The 23,277-nt window shown below is 38.9% G+C and overlaps 1 long non-coding RNA gene across 2 annotated transcripts in view; it reads right to left on the bottom strand.

Moving 5' to 3' along the window:
• The window catches only part of LOC122213315, a 219,382-nt gene that overhangs the window by 143,819 nt on the left and 52,286 nt on the right, over nt 1-23,277 (bottom strand). The window contains exons 1-2 of one of the 2 annotated variants that reach the window (XR_006199482.1): nt 5,961-5,992; nt 4,913-4,988 (exon numbers count right to left, since the gene is read on the bottom strand). This is a non-coding gene — a long non-coding RNA (uncharacterized LOC122213315). Of the gene's footprint in view, nt 1-4,912; nt 4,989-5,960; nt 5,993-23,277 lie in introns of those variants that run through there. The other variant, XR_006199479.1, reaches the window with a different exon arrangement.

Genomic DNA, 23,277 nt, shown 5'->3' with positions numbered 1-23,277 from the left:
ATCTTAATACTTCCTTGTTGTGTGACATTCTCCTGGACAGCTCAGAGCACTGATCAGTGGATCCCAGAGCTGTGTTTATGGCTCTGTGGCAGCTGAGAAAGTTGTCTGTTGGGAGCCGTAGCTGATCCAAGGAGTACCTGGCACTATTCCTACATCAACAAAGTCTAAGTTTCTACACCTCCTGACTTTTTATTTGCCCACATCTTGCCAAGATGCTTAGCCATTGTGGAATGCCTAGATCGGTCTTTGCAGTAGGGATCAGGGATACTACAGGGACAACTTCCATGGGAAAAACAAGTGTTTTTGGTAATGGAACACTTGTTTGGTCACCACACTGTTTCAGATTTCACTGGATTTATGTCTTGGCTCTACCTCCTACCACTCGTCTGTTCTGTCATTCTCTCTATGTATAAATTAGAATAACCAAACAACCTACATTATAAGGTCATTGTGAAGACTACATGAAATAATCTATCCAAAATGTTTATCCTCTGCCTAGCATGTAGTAAGCACACAATAAGTGCTAGCTGCAATGAAAAATGTAACCCACTAGGGCTGGAGCTGTTCCTTGAATCTCCAAGTATTCTAGTGATTAATGATACAACTTTATTTGATGAAATAAAATCCCCTTAGCCAAGAGGAGGCCTCATAACTACTGTGGGGCTATGGAACTAGAATTGTTCCTTGAAGATTGGGATTTCTACATTGTCACTCTTGCAAAATGAGGAGGATGATTGTTCTCCATTTTTCTCCACTGGGGGAAGGGATAAGCCAGAAAAGTGACTTAAGCCCTACAGTACAACGGAGTTTGGTACTGTAGTGAACACTAGCCCACGCCTCCCCTGTGGGCACAGAGGAATGGACTTTTAAAGTGGTACTGGAAGTTTTATAGGAGTTTATTATTAGGTATGGCAAGCATTCCTGACCAAATCATGTTCAAAGGCCCAGAAGTTTACGAACATAGAACAAGCTCAGGGAAATGTGAGGAAGGATTGTTGGTGATATATTACCTGGGGCAACAGCGAGGTGCAGCCTGAGAACTTGGAAAGATTACCCTCCAAGTATTTCTATGAAACAAACATTTAATATATCAGAGCAAAGATACAGGATTATCTTAAAGAGGCAGAATACCTCCCAAGCTAAACCTGAATGGAAAGTATTAATAAGACAAGAAAAAAAAAAATGTCTTAATCTGAAAGTCAGTTGGCCAGCCAGAGGACAGGTCAAAGGGGTCAAAGATGGACTTTGCAACTCTAGCTCTGTGCAAAAGACTGGATTTTCTGAACCATGAGCCCAGGACCTAGCCTGTGCAACACAGATGTCCCACAGGATTCTGGTGAATTGACCACCATTCAGGTTAGGCAGTAACCTATCCATCAAGTAACCTTCTGATGAGGATTGTTCTGCTCAGATCTATCCATGAAGAGTTAGAGTTTTGATTATAAGTGAATAAACGGACATTCTGGAATTTTAATGTCAGATTTATGAGTTGCTCTGAGTTATGTGCCTGAGCCCAGTAATCTCTGAATATACTGGCCCTGAATTTTCAACCTCCATATCCATGACCCAGACCCTTGATGACCATACCAATGTTTCCCCTCTCTATGGGAACCTGTCTGAGGCCAGATGGCTTTTCCCAGGAAGTATCATTCTGTCTTTTTCCATCTGTAGTATGCATATGACAGGACCATAAAGGGAAGTCAAGACCTTTACCTATGCAGGTAGTGCAAATATTATTGTTACCATCACCACTGAAATACCTGTGGAGATTTGAAACTTGCCTCTGAATTTGAACTTCTTTCCCAAGTCTTCCAAATACTAAACAGGAAAGTCTCTACAATAGAACTTTTCTACATAGAGCAACACAAGTATAAAAGACAAGTCTCCTTTACAAAAACAATCTCAGCTACTATATTCAAAATAGGAATGTGTTAAGATGAAATTTGGGAAAAAAATAAAACTAATGTCAATGCTGTCAATTGCCACGAAAGCAGAGCCTTGAGCAGATTCCAGAATGATCTAGGGCACCACTGATCATAAATACTATCCAGGTCTTACATATGTAAGTGCTTTTAATCGTTTCTAAGATTCTTTTATTTAACTCCAATCATTTGATATTCGTAAGAACCCAGTGAGGTAGTAGACAAGTGAATATTATTATTCCTATATGAATGTTGAGGAAACTAAAAAGGAGCTTATAGGGCTTCCCTATATAGGGCCTCAAATAAATGGCTCATTAGTGGAAGTGCAGAGAAGAGGGTAAAACCTCACCTCTATTCTCTTGTGTTTCCCCCCAGGACACCATCCTGTTTGCTCATGTTTACTTTGGCTGTTGACAATAATCATGGCTGCAGAATTGATGGCAGAACAGAACAATCCGCATAGATAGCAACAATGAATAAGACTGCCATAATCTGTTTATTTCAGGTCTGTAGAGTTGCATAGAGCCTAGGTAAATTTCACCTCTCATCATCATTCAGATTAGTTTGTGGGAACAGGTCTCAATTAACATGCTCACTCCGACCCTTAATTATGCATTGTTTTCCCACAAATTGACATGGAATCAACTTTGTATAATCAGTTCCATATTCACACATTTTTCAAGATGTTTAGCCGGGGATGGAAGTCTAGTTTGTTGTCATGGAAAAGTTTGGTTCTCATAGAGGCATCAAATCTGTAATTCTGGTCTTTTCATTACAGTCTCAGATAAAAAAAAAAAATATCACCTTATCCTTTCCAACACAACTCTCAAAATGGCTATGTATTCTTTTATAAACCCTTTTTACTTTGTTGCAGCTTCCTTCTGAGACTTCTGTTTTTCACTGATTCCACTCTGGGCGGTTGAAAAATGCTAAAACATTTTTCTTTTTCATCAGATCTGTTCTCTTCAAATCCCTCTGCTGCCTTTCCAAACCACATTTAAACTTTGTGGATTTTTTTTCTTTGAGATTACTATCAAACTGAATTTTTAAACCAAAAGAAATAATGACTATAATGCAACTCCTCAATTTTCAGCAATAAATAATTCTGGCAATGAGCAGGAAAAGAAAATTAAACTCCTGAATTCATTTCCATACTACGCTGGGAAGAATAACTACAGATTCTCCTCTGTAAATGTCTTAGTATAGAACTTGGCATTTTGCTAAGTTTTATTTTCCCCCCAAGTGTGTGAATTATCTAGCCAAAAATTTCTATAAAGGTAAATGTGAACTAAATGGGGAAGGGGGAGGTGGAAGGGGAGGGAGGAGGAGGAGAAGGAAGAAGCCGTGCTCAGCATAAGATGGTGTTATGCAATCATCTGCCATGATACTGCCTAGTAGGGGATGAGGCAGGATTTTGTTTTTCTTTTTACATCCATAAAAGCAGGAAGCTCTGAAAGTTTCTGCCTTCTTTAGAATAGCATGTGATAGATCTGGCTCCTGCAGTTTCTGCATTTGTCCCAAGGAGTAGGAACGGGTATATAAGGAGCAACCACAGAACAGTTCACCAGAGACTTGTAATCAAATAAAAAAAAATTGAATTTTCATTCTTCCATTTTGTAAATGCACTGCTTACAGAACAAAATGATCAAGGCACTCCACGCACATGTTAAATATTTCTATAGGCAGTCATAAAGGATATTGCCTCTGGAGACAAATGCTTGTGGTATTTTCTATTAATATGCCTCAGGTCAAGACCTGTCCCTCATTGGTACTTTGAGCTATGTTACAGGAAGTCTAGGGCAGGTGGGATATGATCTAGTAAACATCAGCCCATGCTGAACTAAGGGCAATATGTAACTGGATATCTGAATACTCAGGGTAAAATGTTATTTAAATCCCTATCAGCCTCCCTTTAGCAGGAACTGAATGCAATAAGCTTTAAGTTTTCAGAATTACTTTATGGAAAATGACATAAATCAGAAGAAATTAAGATAAAGTACAATTTTTACCAAAGTACATTACAATTAGCATTAACTGTATTGACTGGTCTATAACACAGCACCATTTACCAATGCAATCTAGACGCATCTGCTTTTCTGTAACTGCTTATTTAGGTGGAAGTTTATGAGTTTTCTATGCTAAGTGTCTTGCTTTAAATCTTTTTCATTCATGTTAGTAAATAGAAATAAGAAGGCTTTCCTTTACAAATTCTGACCAGAAGATCAATGGGATGCCAGTAATATGTTTTTCATGATTAACAGAGGTTAATAAAATGAAGGTGATAAAACTGCTAACTAAATTCAGAAGGCAGAATTGTGACAAGAAGTATTTTTCAGAGGGTTTAAAAAATTACTCTTTTTATTCAAAGGAGGTATATCGGAGGACAGCCCTAATGCTGGGATCTAGAATGGTCTAATTTTCCTTGGAAAATCTCCATTTATTGGTTGGTTGAACCCTGTATTCAAAACTTCCTTGGAGGAGGGTGTTTGGTTTTCTCTGCTGCAAAATGACAGGGCTCAAAATCACTTGATTTCAATTGATACTATTTTCTCTGTAAAGCTGCAGAGGCAGCAGGCAGCAATTATTTATGCATTTACTATTTCACTGTCACTGCCCTATACCTTCCAACTGGAACGGTTGAAAACAAACATTTCACATTCGCCAACCTTCACAATGACAGTGATTGGTAATGTTAACTCCTGCTACCTTCGCAGATGTGCATGTATGTATCCATCTAGATCTCTCTCTGTGTATAATTGGAAAAAATTTAATTCAAATGGTTATAACTTTGACTTTCAGATAAAATGCAAAGAAATACATTGTTAGCTTTAGACCTGTTGAGATAATTTGAGGCCTTAACATTCACTAATATACTTATTTGCAGCAAAATTCTTCTCTGAATATTTAGTAGATTGAAAATTTGTGCACAGTGAAGGAGTCCTGTACCCATTTATTTGCCACAATATCTACTAAGGTTCTGAGTACCTTACCTGGTATTGTCATCTTCTTGCTTCAAAAAACTATTTATGGTAGATTACCGCTGAAGACGCATGTAGAGCAGAATTGCTAAAAATAAAAGTAAAAAATTAAAATTTGATAGGCAGGAAGAGAATTATACCCCAAACCTGGGCTAATATTGAATCCTGCAATTTTAGCTCTAAGCTTCCTGAGACAAGAAATAAAACATGATGGATAAATATTTCTCATTATTGAATGCAAGTAAGTAAATCACTTTGACAAGAGCAGCAAGGTTTTACTGATAAAAAAAACCTGAAATTGATTCATCACATGGATTAGTATAGGGAGAATATTGAGCTACATAAAGTCTATCTTGAAGAGGAATTTTTTTTTAAAGCAGAGTTGTTCTCGGTATCACTATTTCGTGTATTAATACTTGAAAAAAATACACGTGCTTGCCTACTATTAAAGTGTAACTCAGCTGTGACCATGAACAAAAATGCTGCCTGGGAAGACTGTCACATCCTAGATGTGACACGTCTGCCCAGAGAGTTATATAAACAAAGAAGAGTTGGAAAGAGTTCAGTGTAATAGCAACAACAATGGAAATAAACTCAGGCTAAAGGACACCAAACAAAAGCCTCATCTGGGCAAGCAGCTAAGGGAAGTTACTCAGACCAGGCAGAGCCTTTTCTGAGAGACCTCTGCTTCCTGATGGCAAAGGCTTTCCCCTCAAATCTGAAGGTTTTCTGGTCATTTTATCTAAGAACTCTGCCCAGAGCCACAGTTGTTAGGCTCCCCATTGCTCACCTCAGCCCAAACACCAGGTAAAAGAGCTCTCTTTTACCTCAATTTCTTGGCTCATACGACAGCCTCCATGGAAAAACCTCCACTCTCCTCCACCCTGCCCTCACCCCCAAAGCGAGGCAAAACCTACTAACCAGCATGCGCTTAAGTACCATGTACTCCATGAGGTCTTCCCTGATTGCCCAAATCTGAGTCAGGTTTGAGTCAGAATCACTCAGTGATTCTCATCCCTGGCTACATATTAGAATCACCTGGTATACATTGGGAACCCACCAAGGCCCAGTCTCCACTTTCAGAGATCAAAGCTGGGAGGTTCCTCTTGAATGGGCTGGGCGAGGAACAGGCATGGAGAGTGTTCAAGTTCCCCAGGTGATAACAATGAGCAGGAAATGGCACAAACCTCTGTTCCATATGCTCTATTAGCTCTCTGAAGGTCCTTATCATGACACTCATGAATTCAATTTAATCAAATATTAATTTATTGAGCATTTACTGTGTGTAAAGGATAATTTAGTAAATAACTAGTGAATAAAGCAGAATCTCTATCTTTATGGAGCTTACCGAGGAGTAGAGAGACAAATACTGAACAAATTATTTATGAGGAATAATTTAAAGGGAAGCACTATAGGGTATGATGGTCAGCTATAACAAAAACAGTGATCTAGTGTAGCAGATTGCATTATATTCTGCAATTCTTGACACCCACTCTATTGGAAGTACAAATCTCACCCTTTACCATGGAACTGTGCAGTGTCCCTGCACATGGGGACCTTTCCTGCCTCATTGTTGTTGGGCTTGGTCATGAGACTTGTTTCGGCCAGTGAAAAGTCAATAAATATGGAACAGACGTTTCGTCTGCTCCATGTATTTGACATTTTGTGCTCTAATGACCCACCATGAGGAGAGCATGATGTGAGAAGGCTGTGCCCTAGGTTCAACGCAAATGTCTTAGACTTGAACCCAAATCACAGTGGGAAGCCAGGTCTAGCCATCCTTCAGCCTGAGGCAAACCTCCCATAGGAGTCCAGCCTGGATTAACCAAACTATGCAGAACCTGAAGACCCATGGGCATGAGAACACATTCTTGTTATTGTGAGCCACTGAGTTCTGGAATGGTTTGTTATACAGCATTACTGTGGCAATGGCTGAGTAATATACCAGACTGGGGTTCAAACCACACTGTATTTACCTAAATAAGCCATGTTTATCTTGTTCATCACTATATTTCCTGTTCCTATCACACTGTGTGAGATGTAGCAGGTGCTCAAAAACTATGTGTTGAAGGAATGAAAATACAGTTCCTGACCTTGGTGATCTCATAGGCTAACATGTAAGGCAGTTCCGTGAACAAATAGTTACAGTGTAAAGTGATAAATGCAGTAATAGAGAAGCTATTATAGCATGGAGGTAGAAATCCTTCAAAAGTGTGTTACCTATACCAAGGAAAAGTGTCAAAAACCAAGCACTCAGATTTGAACATAATAAGAAGCACTTATTCTATCATCAGAAGCTCTTATTAAACTTGCTGATGTAAGCTGGGCTACATAAATAAATATAAATATAAATAAAAATATAAATAGCCTTATAGTTCCTACCATAACACAATAAATTGTGTGTTGAAAGATTTTCAGCATATTTACTGAAAAAAATATTTATAATCTACATTGCATGCAAATAAAAGGGCAGTGGGCTTAGAGGTGTAGTGAAATGAAATACCAGAGAGTAGTAGACTGGAAAAGGTGTTTACCCAAAAAAAGGCAAGTTGTTGCTTTGTGAACCAAAATGAGAACTCATGAGAAACTGGACAGAGGAATGCAGAGTGAGAGTTGGAAAGGGGAGGGGAAGATCACAATATAGGATGTGACTACACCCTATATCCTACTTCGTATTAAAAATAAAGGGCCTTCCTAAAAAACCAGTGATCAACTAGAATATTCTCTCTTCTGATGAAGAGTTCTACTTGACCCACCCATCCCTCTTTGCAGGTGGCCCTCTTTGCAGGGCCCTTTGAAGGGCCCTTTGCAAGTGGCCCTTCGTATTAAAAATAAAGGGCCTTCCTAAAAAACCAGTGATCAACTAGAATATTCTCTCTTCTGATGAAGAGTTCTACTTGACCCACCCATCCCTTTTTGCAGGTGGGCCCTTTGAGCGCTTATTGATTCTTGGCCAAGGACAAGAGTGTCATGTTTTTAAAGGGTGAAAGAAAACTAATTATCAGTCAATTACTAATTAAATTGAAATATAGTTGACTTATAACACTGTGTAAATTCAAAGTGTGTTGTCAATCTTGCATGGGTATTTCAGGGAGAGATGTTTAAGAAAGGTCATCTATAGGGAAGAAATAGCAAGATATTTCCAAGGGCTGAGCATCTCAGCATTTTCTGGGGTCAGTTGGTTGGCTTCTCATTGGAACCTTCCCCACAAGCCTTTGGGTCATCTCTTTGTCTTCTAAGCCAGTTACTCTCCTCTGTCCTCTTTCAATCTTCCAAAGAATATATTATCTATAATTTGTTGAGGTCTCCTTTTCACTCTGTTTTTCCTTGTGGATTAATGCCCTTTTTTTGAAATTTTAGCAGGGTTTGGGGAAGCAGAAGGCTAAAGTGTGAATAGTCAATCTGCCATTTTTTACACCAGAAATCCACAACATTGTTCATTATGACTAACAATTGCAAACAACTTACATTTCCATAAACCAGAAAGTTGTTGAACAAATGAGGTGTATGCGTATGCTGAAATAAAATGTAGGCACTGAAAATCATGATTTTGAAGATTATTTAAGGACAAGGAGAAATGCTCAGAATAGAAAGTGATTACAAAAGTCAGAATGTAGAATTCTCCTTATTGTCTCACCCCAATTCTCTCAGTCACATCAAAATAATAATAGTTGGGGGCACCTGGATGGCTTAGTTGGTTGAGTGTCTGACTCTTGATTTCAGCTCAGGTCAGGATCCCAGGGTCGTGGGATCACTGTGTGGGGCTCTGTGCTGAGCTTGGAGCCTGCTTAAGATATTCTCTCTCTCTCTCTCTCTCTCTCTCTCTCTCTCTCTCTCTCTGCCCCTCTTCCATGCTCACTCTAAAATTAAAAAATTTTTTAAAATGATAGCAGTTATTAGTATACTTGGATAGTGAGACTATAGCAAATTTACTTTATTTCATTCTTTTTGCAATTCAGCGTCTCATATTTTAAAAAAAAATGTGTTCCTTTTATCATCAGAAAAAAAAGTAATTTAAAAGAAGGTTATGCCAGGGCACCTGGGTGGCTCAGTCAGTTAAGCGTCCGACTTCAGCTCAGGTCATGATCTCAGGGTATGTGGGTTCAAGCCCCGCATCGGGCTCTGTGCTGACAGCTCAGAGCCTGGAGCCTGCTTCGGATTCTGTGTCTCACTCTCTCCCTCTGCCCCTCCCCCGCTCATGCTCTGTCTCTCTCTTTGTCTCAAAAATAAATAAAACATTTTTTAAAATTTTTTAAATAAAAAAATAAAAATAAAAGAAGCTTATGCCAATTGTTTCTTCATATCTATTTTTTTAGAGAGAAAAATATCTCCAATCTTGATTATAGATACTTTTATCTGTTGGTGAGTAAAGCAATCACAATTTGATTATTTTACTGTCCAATTTTCAGATGAATTGATTATATTTTTTCTCAAGGCCTCAACTTCCCACAATATATGTGCTTTGAAGTCTCCAGGATACCTCTCCTTCTGGGACACGTTGCTGCTTCTCACCACTTTTTACATAAATAAGAGAAAGTGGTAGGGTCATGGAAAGGTCTTCAGAATTGAGCATTGCTAACACAAATACACTTTTTTCAGTCAGCTGCTCTTATGCATTTAGCTTTGCACAACTGGGTATGAAAAACATTCACATTTCATCTATATTAAATGTTGTAAATTACATTCTCGAAAGTCCCTGAGGTATAACTAACAGTCACACTAATACTTTAAAACAGCATGACCAAAGCAGGAAGTTGCATCGCTAAATCAGACAAGAGGTTGTGCTTAAAGACTCACCATGGGACATTTTATTTATTTTGAATCTGTGTGCAATGATTTGTTTATTTCGAGGTTTTCAGATTTCAAAAAAGGTTTCCAAATTATAGAGGTAAAGGGGCTAATTTTTTTGTCTAGGTTGTTACTTTTTGTAGCTCAAGAGAGAGGTATATCTATCATCAGTTACCTTAAATGTCACAATGGCTCTTTCTTCTTTTTTCTTTCTTTCTTTCTTTCTTTCTTTCTTTCTTTCTTTCTTTCTTTCTTTCTTTCTTTCTTTCTTTCTTTCTTTCTTTCTCTCTTTCCCAGAGTCCTTAAACAAAAATCTAAGCTTCCTGCCATGTTCTTCAAGGTTCTATGTTTCAGACTGTAAAGGTAATGTTGAAGGAATGAACAGTGTGAGTGAGGGTCTTGGTGGGATGGTCAAAGATGTTCTTTTCCATGTGAAAGTTAAGAAGAGCATGGGGGTGCCTGGATGGCTCAGTTGGTAGAGCACACAACTCTCAATCTCAGGGTCATGGGTTCAAGTCCCAGGACAGAGCTTCCTGCCTGTAAAACCTTCCCTGCTGGCTGAAGACAACCTTAGACTTAGAGCCTCTTCTTTCAAGCCTGCAGAATCACCCTGCTCCAGATTCTGACAGGGAGAAATTTGAAGATTACCAGAAAAATAAGACTTAAGACTCATTCAGTAAACATGCAATCCGATTTGTGAGAAATTCATGTACTTCACCACACTGGGATAGAATGAATGAGTGTAAGACATGGGGAAAGAATATTTTAATGTCCATATCATCCACTTAACTGTAAATTCCATTAAGAAAAGGACGATGACTAGATCTGCTTATCACCATATCTGTGAAGCCTGGAAGAGTGCCTGGTACATGGCAGGTACTAAAATAATGCTTGTGAGATGAATGAATAAATAGCGGTTCACAGGGCTGAGAAGGGTGAGATGAGTCTGGATCATCCTGCAAGACCAGTAAGTGTCATCCTGCAAGACCACTTCAGGAAGTGATCTGAAAATGCATGGACGTAACAAAAGCGTTCAGAAGCCAGCTTGAAGGGGCTTCTGCTGGCCAAATCAGAGACAACTTTAAGCATCAAAATAAATAAGGACAGTAACCCAGTGAATAAAATAGGAATCTATGAGACTACATTGATAATGATTAAATAGTAAAAAAAAAAAAAAAAAAAAAAAAAGGGAAGACTGAGGGCTCTTCTTTAAAGACTTATCCAGACAATAAATGTGGGTGGAGTAGTAGAATTGGAAACTCACCATTTTACAGTTATCATAGTAAAGATTGATTTGGGCAAAAATCATCAGTGGATACTAAATATAGGGGAAGAGAATGATGAAGAGCAGGATATTTGCATGTTCTTCACATGACTACTTCCAGAATGCTTATTAGGTGCAAAGTGCCAACTAAGGACATGACTTAGATTAAATGCAATCTAAATGCAATGGGTGATCTTAGACTGGATTCTGCACCAAAAAAATTTTTAAGGATTTTATTAGCACAAGTGACACGATTGGAACATGGACTGCTTAGATAAAAAGTATAGTATCAGTATTAAATTTCCTGAAGTTGAATACTCTACCATGGTTACATAAAATAATAGCTTTGTTCTTAGGAAATACATATTGAGATGTTAAGGGCTGAAGGGGCATGATAAATGCAACTTATCTTAAGGAAGTTCAGGAGGGAAATACTATACATAACACATGCATACAGAGAAAGAAAGAGATTTAACAAATATGGCAAATTTGTATATCCATGCAAGAGTATTATGCTCTGTATGATTTTTGAAACTTTTCTGTGAGTTCAAAAGTATTTCCAAATAAAAGTTTAAATGCTATAGCAAATGCATAAACCAAACACAATAAGGTCAGAAAGGGTACAAGTCAAGTATTACTGCTCGTCAAATAATGGGAGAAATTTTGACCAGTGGAAATGAGAGAACAAGGAGGTCTTAAAGTCAGGAAAAAACAAACCAACAAATTAACAAAAACCCAAAAAGCTTCAGGAGCAAAGATGAGGAGGAGGGAAAGTAAAGGCATATGGGAGAAAAGAGTCCTGTTTAGCTTAAGTGTATGAAATTATAGAGATAAATCAACAATAGTAACTTGGAGATATTTTAGGAGGGAATATCTTGAATATCCAAGTGCACATTATCAACTCAAATTCATGCAACTGTATTATTAATAATACATTCCATCTTAATATATGGTAAGTTTCAATAAAGGCCATAAAGGAATTTTTTTCTAGTATGATTTCAGAGAAGAAAAGATTATTTCTAGCCTTTTCTACATCTGAATACAAAGCAATCAAATAAAAAAGTCCAAATATGCTGCTCATGTATTTAGCTATGAAACTAAAACCCAAATATGCTGCTTAGAAAATTAACAACAACAACAACACAGAGACAAATTATTACAGTGAGCTTTGGAATTCAAATTCTCTCAAAAATTTCACTTTATACAACTATTTGTTAAACTCCTGAAAAATTATTTGAAAGAAGGTCTGCATTTTCTAATCATCGACAGCTCTTTTCTTTCCCTAAGTTACTTTAGCCCGCATGATCAATCCTTTATTCAGCTTTTAAATGAAAAACGAATTCTCATCTCAAGACTCCCCTCTTTTAGCTGAGAGCTACTTCGCAGCATGCAAAATACTCTGGGTAGACAGCTGCATGCTGACTCCTCCACATTCTAGGCAAGGAACACATTCTGCTTGGCCCTTGTGGGAGTTGTCAACTGACCCAAGGAGAGAGTGTTTCACAAGATCAAAGGCAGCTGTGAGGTCAAGGGGGCTGAGGCTGGCACAGAGGCCAGGAGGCTTAGCCCCTGAGGAGGAGGTAATTGGGAGCTTTGTGTTTCAATGGAGTGAAGTGGGTAAAAGCCGGATTAGAGAAGGTCAAAGAGAGAATTGAAGGAAAGAAACTTGGGGGAACAGGTGTGAACTTTTGGCCAAGAAGAATTACTTAACCAAAAGAACAAGGTTAAGGGGAGAAGTAATCAAAGCCCAAGTTGTCGACAGGGGATATTGTACTCTCCCAGGATATAGTTCAGAGTCTGGGCAGAATGAATGTAAGGGAAAGGCAGTCCAACAAGATGAGCGGGTAGCAAATAAGGGCTACAGGAAAAGCTACCGATTATGAAACAGAGTTGGGAAAATCAGACCTGGAGAACTTGAATCCAACAGAGTGTAATAAGAAGGGCATTTAAATCCATATGTCAGAGTGGTTAATGGATTAGAAGCTGTGAAAAGTACAAGTGGGACAAGGATAAAAGAGGAAAGAGTGCTGCTAAAGAAAAAGGAATAGGCAGAGGCTTCCAAGAGGAAATATTTTATGTTAAAAACAGTGGCTAAGCCAGCAAAGGGAGCTCAGCACAATGTTCTTTTATATAGGGGTCTATAAGATTTGTTATTAAAAAATGTTTTAACCCTAGAATATTTGTCTCATAAAAAGACTGTGTTTAATATACATATAAAAACATAAGGTATAATAATAAAATGAATACTCATAAACCTACCACCCTACCTAAGAACTGGAACATTATCAACACCATGTAAAAGGAAAGTCTATGCTCCTCCCCCTGACTCCTTGCACAGAGATACCGTGAATTCATGCATGTGTGGAGTAACCATTCTTTTAAATATATATTTTTACCTATGTATACATCACTAAACATAATATTGTTTAGCCTTCCTTCTTTTTGGGCTCTATAGATATGACTCTAAAGTACCACTATATGTAGTTTTATATGCTTTATTATTGGTATTTATGTTTTGTATTAGTTAAGGTTCTCCACAGAGGCAGATCCAATAGGTCTTATTATACAGGTATAATATCTTCTATTGGGTAAAAAGGAGGTATAAAGTATAAGGTAAAACATATATTTTATATTTATATTATGTTATATTTATATTATATATATGTTAACATATATATATATTATGTTATATTTAATTTATATTAAGAAAGATATACATTTAGGGGTGCCTGGCTGGCTCAGTCGCTTAAGCGTCCGACTTCAGTTCAGGTCATGATCTCACGGTTTGTGAGTTCGAGCCCCACGCAGGGCTCTGTGCTGACAGCTCGGAGCCTGGAGGCTGCTTCGGATTCTGTGTCTCCTTCTCTCTCTGCTCCACCCCCACTTGTGCTCTGTCTCTCTCTGTCTATCAAAAATAAATAAATGTAAAAAAAAAATTAAAACAAAAAGAAATATATACATTTTAAGGAATTAACTATTTGACAGCAGGGGCTGGCAAGTCTAAAATTCATAAGCCAGGCTGGCAGGTGGGAAATGGAAACTCAGGCAGGGTTCCTATGTTTTAGCATTGAAGCAGAATTTTTTCTTTAAGAAACCTCAGTCTTTGCTGTTAAGGCCTTCTACTGAATAGATGAGGCTCACACACATTATGAAGGGTAATCTGCTTAACTCAAAGTCTACTGATTAAAAATTTTCATCGTATCTAAAAAGTACTTCACAGCAACATCTAGACTAGTGTTTGGACCAGACAGTTGGGCACCATGGCTTATCCAAGATGATACGTCAAACTAACCATCACATGTTTCTAAGATTCACCTTTATTGTGTATGTAGCTTGAGTTCATATCCGCTCAGTCACTATTTCATCATTTCCACACTCTCTTGTCAATTGACACTTAGGTATAACACCATTTCTCTGGTGTTATAAAGAAAGCTGCAATAGACTTTTGTGTGCATATTCTTTTGTGTATGTATGTATGTAGTGAGCAAGAATTCCTTAAGACCATAGGGATGGAATTACCAAATTGTGAATATAGGATGTAAATTCAACTTTAAAAGATAATGTTGGGGCCTTTGGATGGTTCAGTTGGTTGAATGTCAGACTCTTGATTTCAGCTCAGGGTCATAACTCCAGGGTCATGGGATCAAGTTCCATGCTAAGTGTGGAGCTTCCTTAGGATTCTCTTTGTCTCTCCTATTCCCCTCTCCCCTACTCTCTGTCTCTCTCTCTCTCTCTCTGTCTTAAAAAAAAAAAAAGATAGTGTCAATCTGTTTGCTAAGGTGTTTATATCAACTTACATTTGTCTCAGTACGTCTCAGAAGTTGCAGTTGTGTTTTTCAATAGTCAGCTCCAAAAATGGGTTTAGGTACATGAAAAGAGTCAAATTCATTTGACAATTTGATCCGTATCCACTCTGTCTCCTATTTATACACCCATACTTTTCCCTAGACTATTTACAAGCTGGAATGAGAAGTGAGGATAGCTTTGTGAGAAGATTTAATAAAGAAATTGTAAGTCAGTCCTTCATGCAGCAAGTATGTAGTCAGCATAGGCTAGGTACCCAGATGCCCCATCTATGATTTCATAAGAGTCCGGAAGGGCGATAGATGTATTAATAGACAATTATAACCAGTGCTAAGATGGAGTAACATTTACATGTTAATATACAACAGGGTACTTATTGAAGATTGAAGGACATTCCATAGGATAATTTAAACACTTATAATAGACATGGGTAGATATATGCATGGGTAGATAGGTGGCATTACATCTAATAAATATTTGAATTGCTATATGTGTCCGTTGAAGACTGTACTAAGCCTACTTCCCTTGGATTGTACATTATAAAATTTCTTACACATATGGAAAAGTTCAGTGAGGCAGCATTTTGGTTATTCACAGAAAGAAATCACTTACTCTCAGGGTGGGAGTGACTAGAAATAGGGACCCCAAGTCCCCCAGGTCATTCCAAAGCCATCTCTGAACACGCCTTCTGGATGCTTCTCCTTAACTCTTTGAGCAAAGCACCAAGGAAGGTGTGGAGTGAGTTTCACCTAGATCCTGACATCAGCCTAACTTGAACCAAGAGTCCAGAAAGAGGGGCCGAAAAAACTTTTTTGGTTCTCTCCCAGTGGTGGCACAAGGTAAAGCCCTCGTGGGCTAAACACATTTCATCCGCTCCAGCTGCAGGATGTCATTCACATGTGTTTGCCAAATGATACAGCGTATCTCTAAAGGAACCTCTCCTTAGAATAATAAGCATTGATTTCTAGGGTAGTGGTTCTCAGCCTGTTGTTTCTTCGCTGCATATTTGTTAACAAGTATATTTATTAAGAATGCAAGGTCTTTCCTTTGCATAATTCATTTTCTGCAGCTACTCTTCATAATCAGGTCTTTGCAGTCTGTAATAAGCGTCTTTATAGGAATGCATGACTATAAAAATAGGCTGAAATTCAATACACAGAAACAGTGAGCTCCAGACCAGCTACCAGGAAGATTTATGTTAGCAATATAGCTCTATGTGAGGCTGCTGCCTGGTACTTTTTATCCAGCTTACAACATTTTACCTCCTTGTGTTGGCCAGAGTTAGTCCTAAGAGTAGGATCCATCCTTAGAAAACCTTAAGTGTCAATAAACTACACTGGTCATGCAAAGGACTCCAGCCCCACGCACTTGAGGAGGAAGGCACACCATCTCAGTAACATAATGTTTCCTTCAGGCTCTACACTGGGCTGTCAGTTTGTCTGCCTCCCTCTTGTAGTAACACGAGGTTTCATAGTACTTGTACTGGCACCGCCACGGAAAGTGGGAGGAGCGAGTGGGTAGGGTACAGAGCTGAAGGCAGGGCATGAAAATGCACTAATCTTTGAGTCTTCAGCTGTGTTCCCCTGCCCTACTTTTCAAGAACACTAATAGCCAGTTATATGGTGACTTTTCACTGAATCCCCTTGCTCCCATCAGGGGATGAGACAATTTTTGGAGAAACTTAACCCTTCCAGAGAAGAGATCTCGATATTGACATGTATGTCTCACTAAAAGCCATGTTTACTCCGGAGCTAAAAATCTTCGTTAGGCTCACGGGTGGGCAAGTCATACCCATGTGCATCACACTCATGAACGCTGAGCTTCTAATCAGCAACTTTGGAATTGCCAGCCTTAAATGTGAATGTTCAGCTAAGGATCACTATATATGTGAGGAACTCATCCAACATTAAAGAGAAAAACAAACAAATTAAAAAAGGACCCATAAAAAAGAGACAATGCAGAAGAAAACAAACAAAAATCTATATTTAATATCTTCGGAGCAATAAAAGATACTACCTCCATAAAACAAACACAAGAGGCTATAAAAAAAATCAAGGGATTAGAAAGAGCCCTTAAAATAGGAAATATGGTAGTAGAATAAACAATTCAATAAAAGGATTGGAGGATGAAATTGAGGAATCCTCAGAAAATACAACAAACAGAAAATGGAGGACAGTGGAAGAAATTAGAAAATCAATGCAGAATGTCTGAGAGCAAACTAATAAGAGAAAAACAAAAAAGAGGAAATTATCTTAAATTATTATAAGAAGCCATAAAAGATTTTTCAGATATTCAATTCTTTTTAAAAAATGTTTATTTATTTTTGAGAGAGAGAGAAAGAAAAAGAGAGAGTGAGCACAAGCAGGGAGGGGCAGAGAGAGAGGGAAACAGAGACTCCCAAGTAGGCTCCATGCTATCAGCACAGAGCCTTATGCAGGGCTTGAACTCATGAACTATGAGATCATGACCTGAGCTGAAATCAAGAGTTGGGTGCTTTACCAACTGAGCCACCCAAGCACCCCCAGCTATACAATTCTTTTTTTTTAAAGGGGTCTTCCGTTTTTCCCTCCCAAGAGAAAGATACACACAAGCAAAGGAGGGGGTACACAAAAAAAGAGGAAGATAAAAAAAATAAGTCTGTATTTAACATGAGAGAAACAGGAAAGAGAAACCCTAGGAAGTTCTTTGAGGAGGAGTTGACTGAAGAAGAGTTAAACATCTGGAAACATGGGGAAAATATTAGAAAGAGTTACATAGAAAAGAAAAAGCAGTGATTAACTTTAGAAAAAATACTGTACAAGCAAGGACATGTAATCATAGCTCACTTCTTGACTCAATCCAATACTTACAGAGTTACAATAATAGAGAAGAAAGATTGTGCTATAATAGGACTGAGAGGAAGAGAGGACAGGAAGTAAGGATGAGTGGGGATGATGATGCAGGAGAGCTGAAGTCTCAGCCACCATAGTAGAATCAATATATTACACCTAAAACTGATGAACTGAGAAGTAGCAGGAAAATAGTGTAGTATCGAAAAACATGGAATGACACATCCAAAGAAACCTACCAAAGATCGGAGGGGAGGCAGAATCTGAGGAATGGGCTTAGAGAGATGGGAAATGTTGTTCATGTTTAAACCAAGTGCATGTATTTCATTGATAGAAATAAAAATTAACTTTACAAATAATGTGATAGGAGTTCTTTTATGTAAATTGCACTACAAGCTCTAATTTTTTTCCCTTAGAATTGATCACTAGAAATGGAATTACTCAAAGGATTTGATCATTTTTGAGCCTTTTGGTATGTCTTAATCAGTTTTCTCCTGAGCTACTGACAATGCAAAGAGTACCCATTTCCTTACAACCCCCTCAATTTGGGGTACCCACATTCAGAAGTTTTTTCCCCCACCTGATGAGTGAAACCATTCTAAAATTAGTTAAAAAATTATTTTAGGCTAAATATTTTATTTTGTTTCATTTTATTTTACTTATTGGTAGTGCCTTAGATAAATATAATAATACATCTGTGATAAATGATTCAAGACTTACATAAGTATACAGATTGAAACATCACGGTGACCTTTTGCTCTCTTTCTATTTTCCATTCCCTTGCCCAGGAGTGACCAGAGTTAACAGATTCCAGTTCATTTTCTTTAGGATGGATAGATAGATAGTTAGATAGATAGATTTTTCCATTATACATATGTATAATATCATATATATATATATATATATATATATATATATATAAACATACATTATATGTAATACTTATTTTTACATAAATGGAATCATACAACCGATGTTGTTTTGCAAATTGCTTTCTAAGCTTGAGACTACACCCTGGAAATCTCCCTAGGTCAAGTTTTTAAAACAATATTTGCTCTTATGCATTTTAAACAATGTGCTCCGGTCAATCCACAAAGGTAGGGTGAACTCCTACCTCATATTTGGTTATGATAATTTCATATGCACCAAGAGGGTGTGAAAAAGTTTATTGTACACACAGTGAGCATCTCTGGGGAAAAAGGGACAGGCTCCCAAGCTGGCCTAGCAATGGCTTGAGAAGGCAGAGAAAGATTTTGTAGTGGTCAGTGGGGTGTGGCTAGGCTAAGGTTTTCCACACCCAGCCTGTGGCTTGTGTAGTTTGAGTTTGCTGCTGGTGCCGAAAGAGGGAGCACTGGACTTTCTTATTCCCTTGCTCAGCCATGGGGCAGGGTTGCGGGTAGTGGTGGGCCTTGAAAACTGCCAGCAAACATCAAAAATGGAGTCAGAATCTTTATTACACAATGTTTGCTATTCCTCGAGAGCTTAGTTACACAGATCCTCTTTACTCTTGGAAAATGATCTTTACGATTTCGAAAAAGTAGATAGAGCTAAGTGACAGTCTAAGGTAATGAATTTGTGTTTTTTCTTGGTTTAGTAACCTCCCATGCATGACGACCGTGCTCCTGATGGCAAATGAATGGCAGTGACAAGCCACCGTCAAGCTGGCATGCACAGCAGCATACAGCACCACTGAGAGTCTCCATCTGGAGAGGCCGATGCCCTCATGCTCCTCTGGCTCTGGTCTCATTTTATAGCTTTGTGCAAACCAACCCACCTCATTCCTGAGAGTCCATGTTGCCAGCCCGGTTGTCCCAGCTTCCTAATGTGACCGGTGTTGCTTCAAGCCTGTTTTCCATGTGCCTCTGCAGGGCTTTCTCTGTCTCTTTTATGGAAGTGAGCTATATTCTGCTTTGGTCCCAGGAGGAGGACTCATCTTTGGTCTTCCCCCCTCCGAGTTCTATAGGCACAGAGATTAAAGGTGGAAGGAGGCCTTCTATTTTTCCAATCTCAGAACCACAGGACTGACTATTGTCTACTCAGCAAATGTGAAGGACTAAGTGAGAGTATCCAGAAGGCATGCCGACTGAGGCCTAATCACTGAATTTTGGGTAAAAGCTTGAAAATGGCCTGTTGATAGTACATAATAGCCAGGACAATTATTCTCTCCTTTGCAAAGAATTGTAATTAATGTGGAAATGTAAAAGAAAAGGCTGAGTTGTGAACAGAAGGGCTAAGGCATCAAGAACTTGGCTTCCCCAGCAGCACTAAGAGCACTAGGAAGTGTTTAGGCCCAATTTGACATTTCAGATCAAGCAGATTAAAGCCCATGGTTTTTTCCACCTGGCATAATCCTAGCCGTGGAAACCACAGTTAATAATTATTTCCCTGAGCCTAGAGAGACTTCCACAATAGAATCCCTTTTATCCTGGCAAACTGAGGATGTATTGTGGCCAGCATTTTCAAAGCTGGCAGAAAAAGGTTTGGCCTGCTCTGGGTGAAAATGTCTTCAGCATGACAAGTGCTGTTGTTCTCTTGTCCTCTACCACTGTTTGACCACCTTTGCATCACTAATGTCTCAATTCCACTGTGCTCTTTGCACTTCAGGGTGACTTTGCACTTGGAGGAACTCATGGGCCTATGGAGGAGAAATAAGGAGAGTTTTCATGGCTGAACAGGTTTAGGACATACAGCCAAAGGTCCACAGTGGGACTTGTCTGGCCATGTTTGGGCAAGCATTTTGGGAACTTGAACTGCTGATAAACTGAAGGGTAAGGATTTGGTCAGTTACTAATGACAACAATGCAGGGTCACTCCTCATGCAAGAAGTTACAATCCAAGGCAGACCAACAAATGAATATGGGTCACCTGCTCTCTCCAAGGTGCTGAGCCAGGTATTAGGGGACATTCAAAGCAAAGCTGATAAAATGGGAGATAACGTCCCTAGAGTAGGGGCTATAAGACAGAGTTTCTGCCACTGACTCACTGTTATCGAGTCACAGGCATTAGCTTGGCTTTGTCATCCTGAAATGATGAACCTTTGCTCAGTTACTTTTCCTAGAGGTAAGTCTTTGATGACAGGTAGTAACCCACTGATTATTGCAGTTTCTTCCTGGAGTTGTAAAAAAAAAAGTCACAAATACCATCAAATAAGATAATGTGTATAAACCACAGCATTGTTCTGGGAACACAGTGCTTAATCACTGTTACCATGTACTTAAAGATATATGTCTTATTCTTTCTATTTTATCCATTTATATCTTTCTTTCCTACTCATGTCTCTCATCCATTTCCTTCCTTTCCCCTTTCCTCTCATTGATGGCTCTTGATATTATTGTTGGCTATCTCTCTACACAGATGTTCTCTCTCCTTTACTGGGTCCGAGTTCTTGAGGATAAGGCCCATGTTTCTTCTCTCTACTCTCATTGCCTAGCACACTAGCCTTGCTGGTGGGTTGATTTAGACACACCAGAAAGTGACCTGTAAATATAATATCTTATTCCAAGAAGATTATATTTTTACCCAGTTTAAAGTGGGGTTAGATACTGAGACCAGAGTCCCTTAAGTGTCACCAGCTTGCCCAGCCTAGTATGTGTAAGGTATGGAGGTAGAGAAAAGTGGAGGGAGGCAGAGGTGTTCCTAGGCAATTTCTATAGCTCTTGTCCTGCATTTTATGGACTTCAAAACTGACCACAGCCTTCTTGAGGAAGCTCGTAGCAAACAGATGGGAGGAGGATTATTTGTTTCGGAGCTTTCTCTCTGTTGATTGAACTCAGAAGAAGATTTTCTAAAATCATGGCCCTTCTGGCTAAAGGATTGACCACCTGCAGGTAATACATGCCCAGAGAAAAATCTTAGGCAAGAGTGCCTAAGAAAGATGCAGAAATGTTCTTCCCTTTGTATGAGAAAGAGGTAAAAAAGGAAAATGCTACATGGGGGTAGAATTCTTCTCTGGAAAAGAAAATACTGGTCATTGGTTCCTGGGTTTTGGTATGTGGGTATTAGTTACCCACTCCAATGCTCTTTTATCAGAGTCTCTTCCCCTTCATTTCCTAACCTGTCACTGATGCCTCTCTGAAGCTTGCTTCCTACCTAGACCTTTGGATTTCAGGTACCCGTCATGGCTCCACACCATGTGCAATGTCACCTCCCTCACTCTACTGAATCAGTTATGTCCATCAAATATTATCTGTCTCTTGTGCCATTTGTTCAGGCTCTGATTGCTGACTTGAAATTCATGCAAAGGATTCTTTGAGCCATTTCAGGGGATAGCCTCTGTTGCATAATATGTTTTTTCCATTTCATTAAGTTTCTCCTGGGAACCCAATGGTTTAAATCTAAAAAACAACTCCTAATTGTGAAGATTCCAGGCATAAAGCCAGATTAGTGGGGATGATCTATCTGGATGGGGAAGGAGACAAAATTTAAGCTTTTGGTGTTCCATTTCTCAGGTAGGGGCAAAGTTTCAGGCTTTACTTTATAACACTCAGCAACCATTACTGAGATGTGCTCTAGTGCATGCTATTTCCTGTCTTGGGCATCAGGAAACCCGAGTTCCAGTTCCTGTCTATTGCTATATAGCTGTGACATTAGGGAAGTCTTTTCTCATCTTCAAAATGACTGTAAGAGATCAGGTAATTTGCAAAGTTCCTTTTAGCTATGAGTCTATGACCTTCTGATATGGAGCTTCATAGGATTTGATTTAATTTTTAAAGTTTATTTATTGTGGGAGAGAGACAGTGGGGGTGGGGGAGGGTCAGAGAGAGAGGGAGAGAGAGAATCCCAAGCCGGCTCCAAGCTATCAGTGCAAAGCCCAATGCAGGGCTTGACCATGAGACCAGGACCTGAGCTGAAACCAAGAACTGGACTCTTAACTGACTGAGCCATCCAGTGCCCCCATAGGATTCGATTTAAACATGGCAGTAGGGGATAATCAAGTGGTACTTAGGAAGGATGAGTGAATATGAAATGCCACTGTAAATCTGGTAGTTTTGTCAGCTCTGCAAAAGGCAACTATAGAGGCACTCCTTCCCTAAGCAGCTCTAATTTGTATGGAACTTCTGTGGCTGAAGTAGAAAAACTCAGTGCTAACACTTTCAATTAAGTTAAATGACTTCATGTTCTGTTAAGTTCAGGCTAGCTAGGAATTTCATGACTTTTCCCTGACTTTATTACAGTAATGCTTAGCACCAGGTTCACATGGGTGATGTCTACTCGACAGTATTTTCATAATTGCACAGCTATCATCAAATTATGTTGATTCATGGCTGAATGAAAAATGACAGTGAATAGCATAATTGTGAAATTTCACAAGGCACTGACATTTGTGTTTAAAGCACAGAGAATTTAGCAAGTATGACTACTACAATGTAAGTGCAATTGTGAAGACTTCACGGAAAAGTTCACGGATTCAAATGTAATTAAGCATGAATTAAACATGATGAGCTACAGGGCTAATTCCTGCACGGCCGAAGATACATTATGGAAATCTGCTTCAGAAATATGACCAGCTCTTTTTTTTAACATATGTCAGATGCCTAACATATGGTCTCCTAAGGCCTCCAGCATACCTTGGGTGATCCAGGGCAGTCAGCGTATGCTTGGCACTGTTGAAGGTCTAGCTTATTGAGCCAAGAAACTAGGGAACATAATGGGAAATCAACCCATGCCTGTCAGAATCTCTCTTCTCCTTTAGA

Source organism: Panthera leo, chromosome A1 (genome assembly GCF_018350215.1).
Source record: "Panthera leo isolate Ple1 chromosome A1, P.leo_Ple1_pat1.1, whole genome shotgun sequence".
Taxonomy (NCBI): Eukaryota; Metazoa; Chordata; class Mammalia; order Carnivora; family Felidae; genus Panthera; species Panthera leo.
Note: the sequence above shows the minus strand (reverse complement) of the source record. Positions and strands in the feature narration are given on the sequence as shown.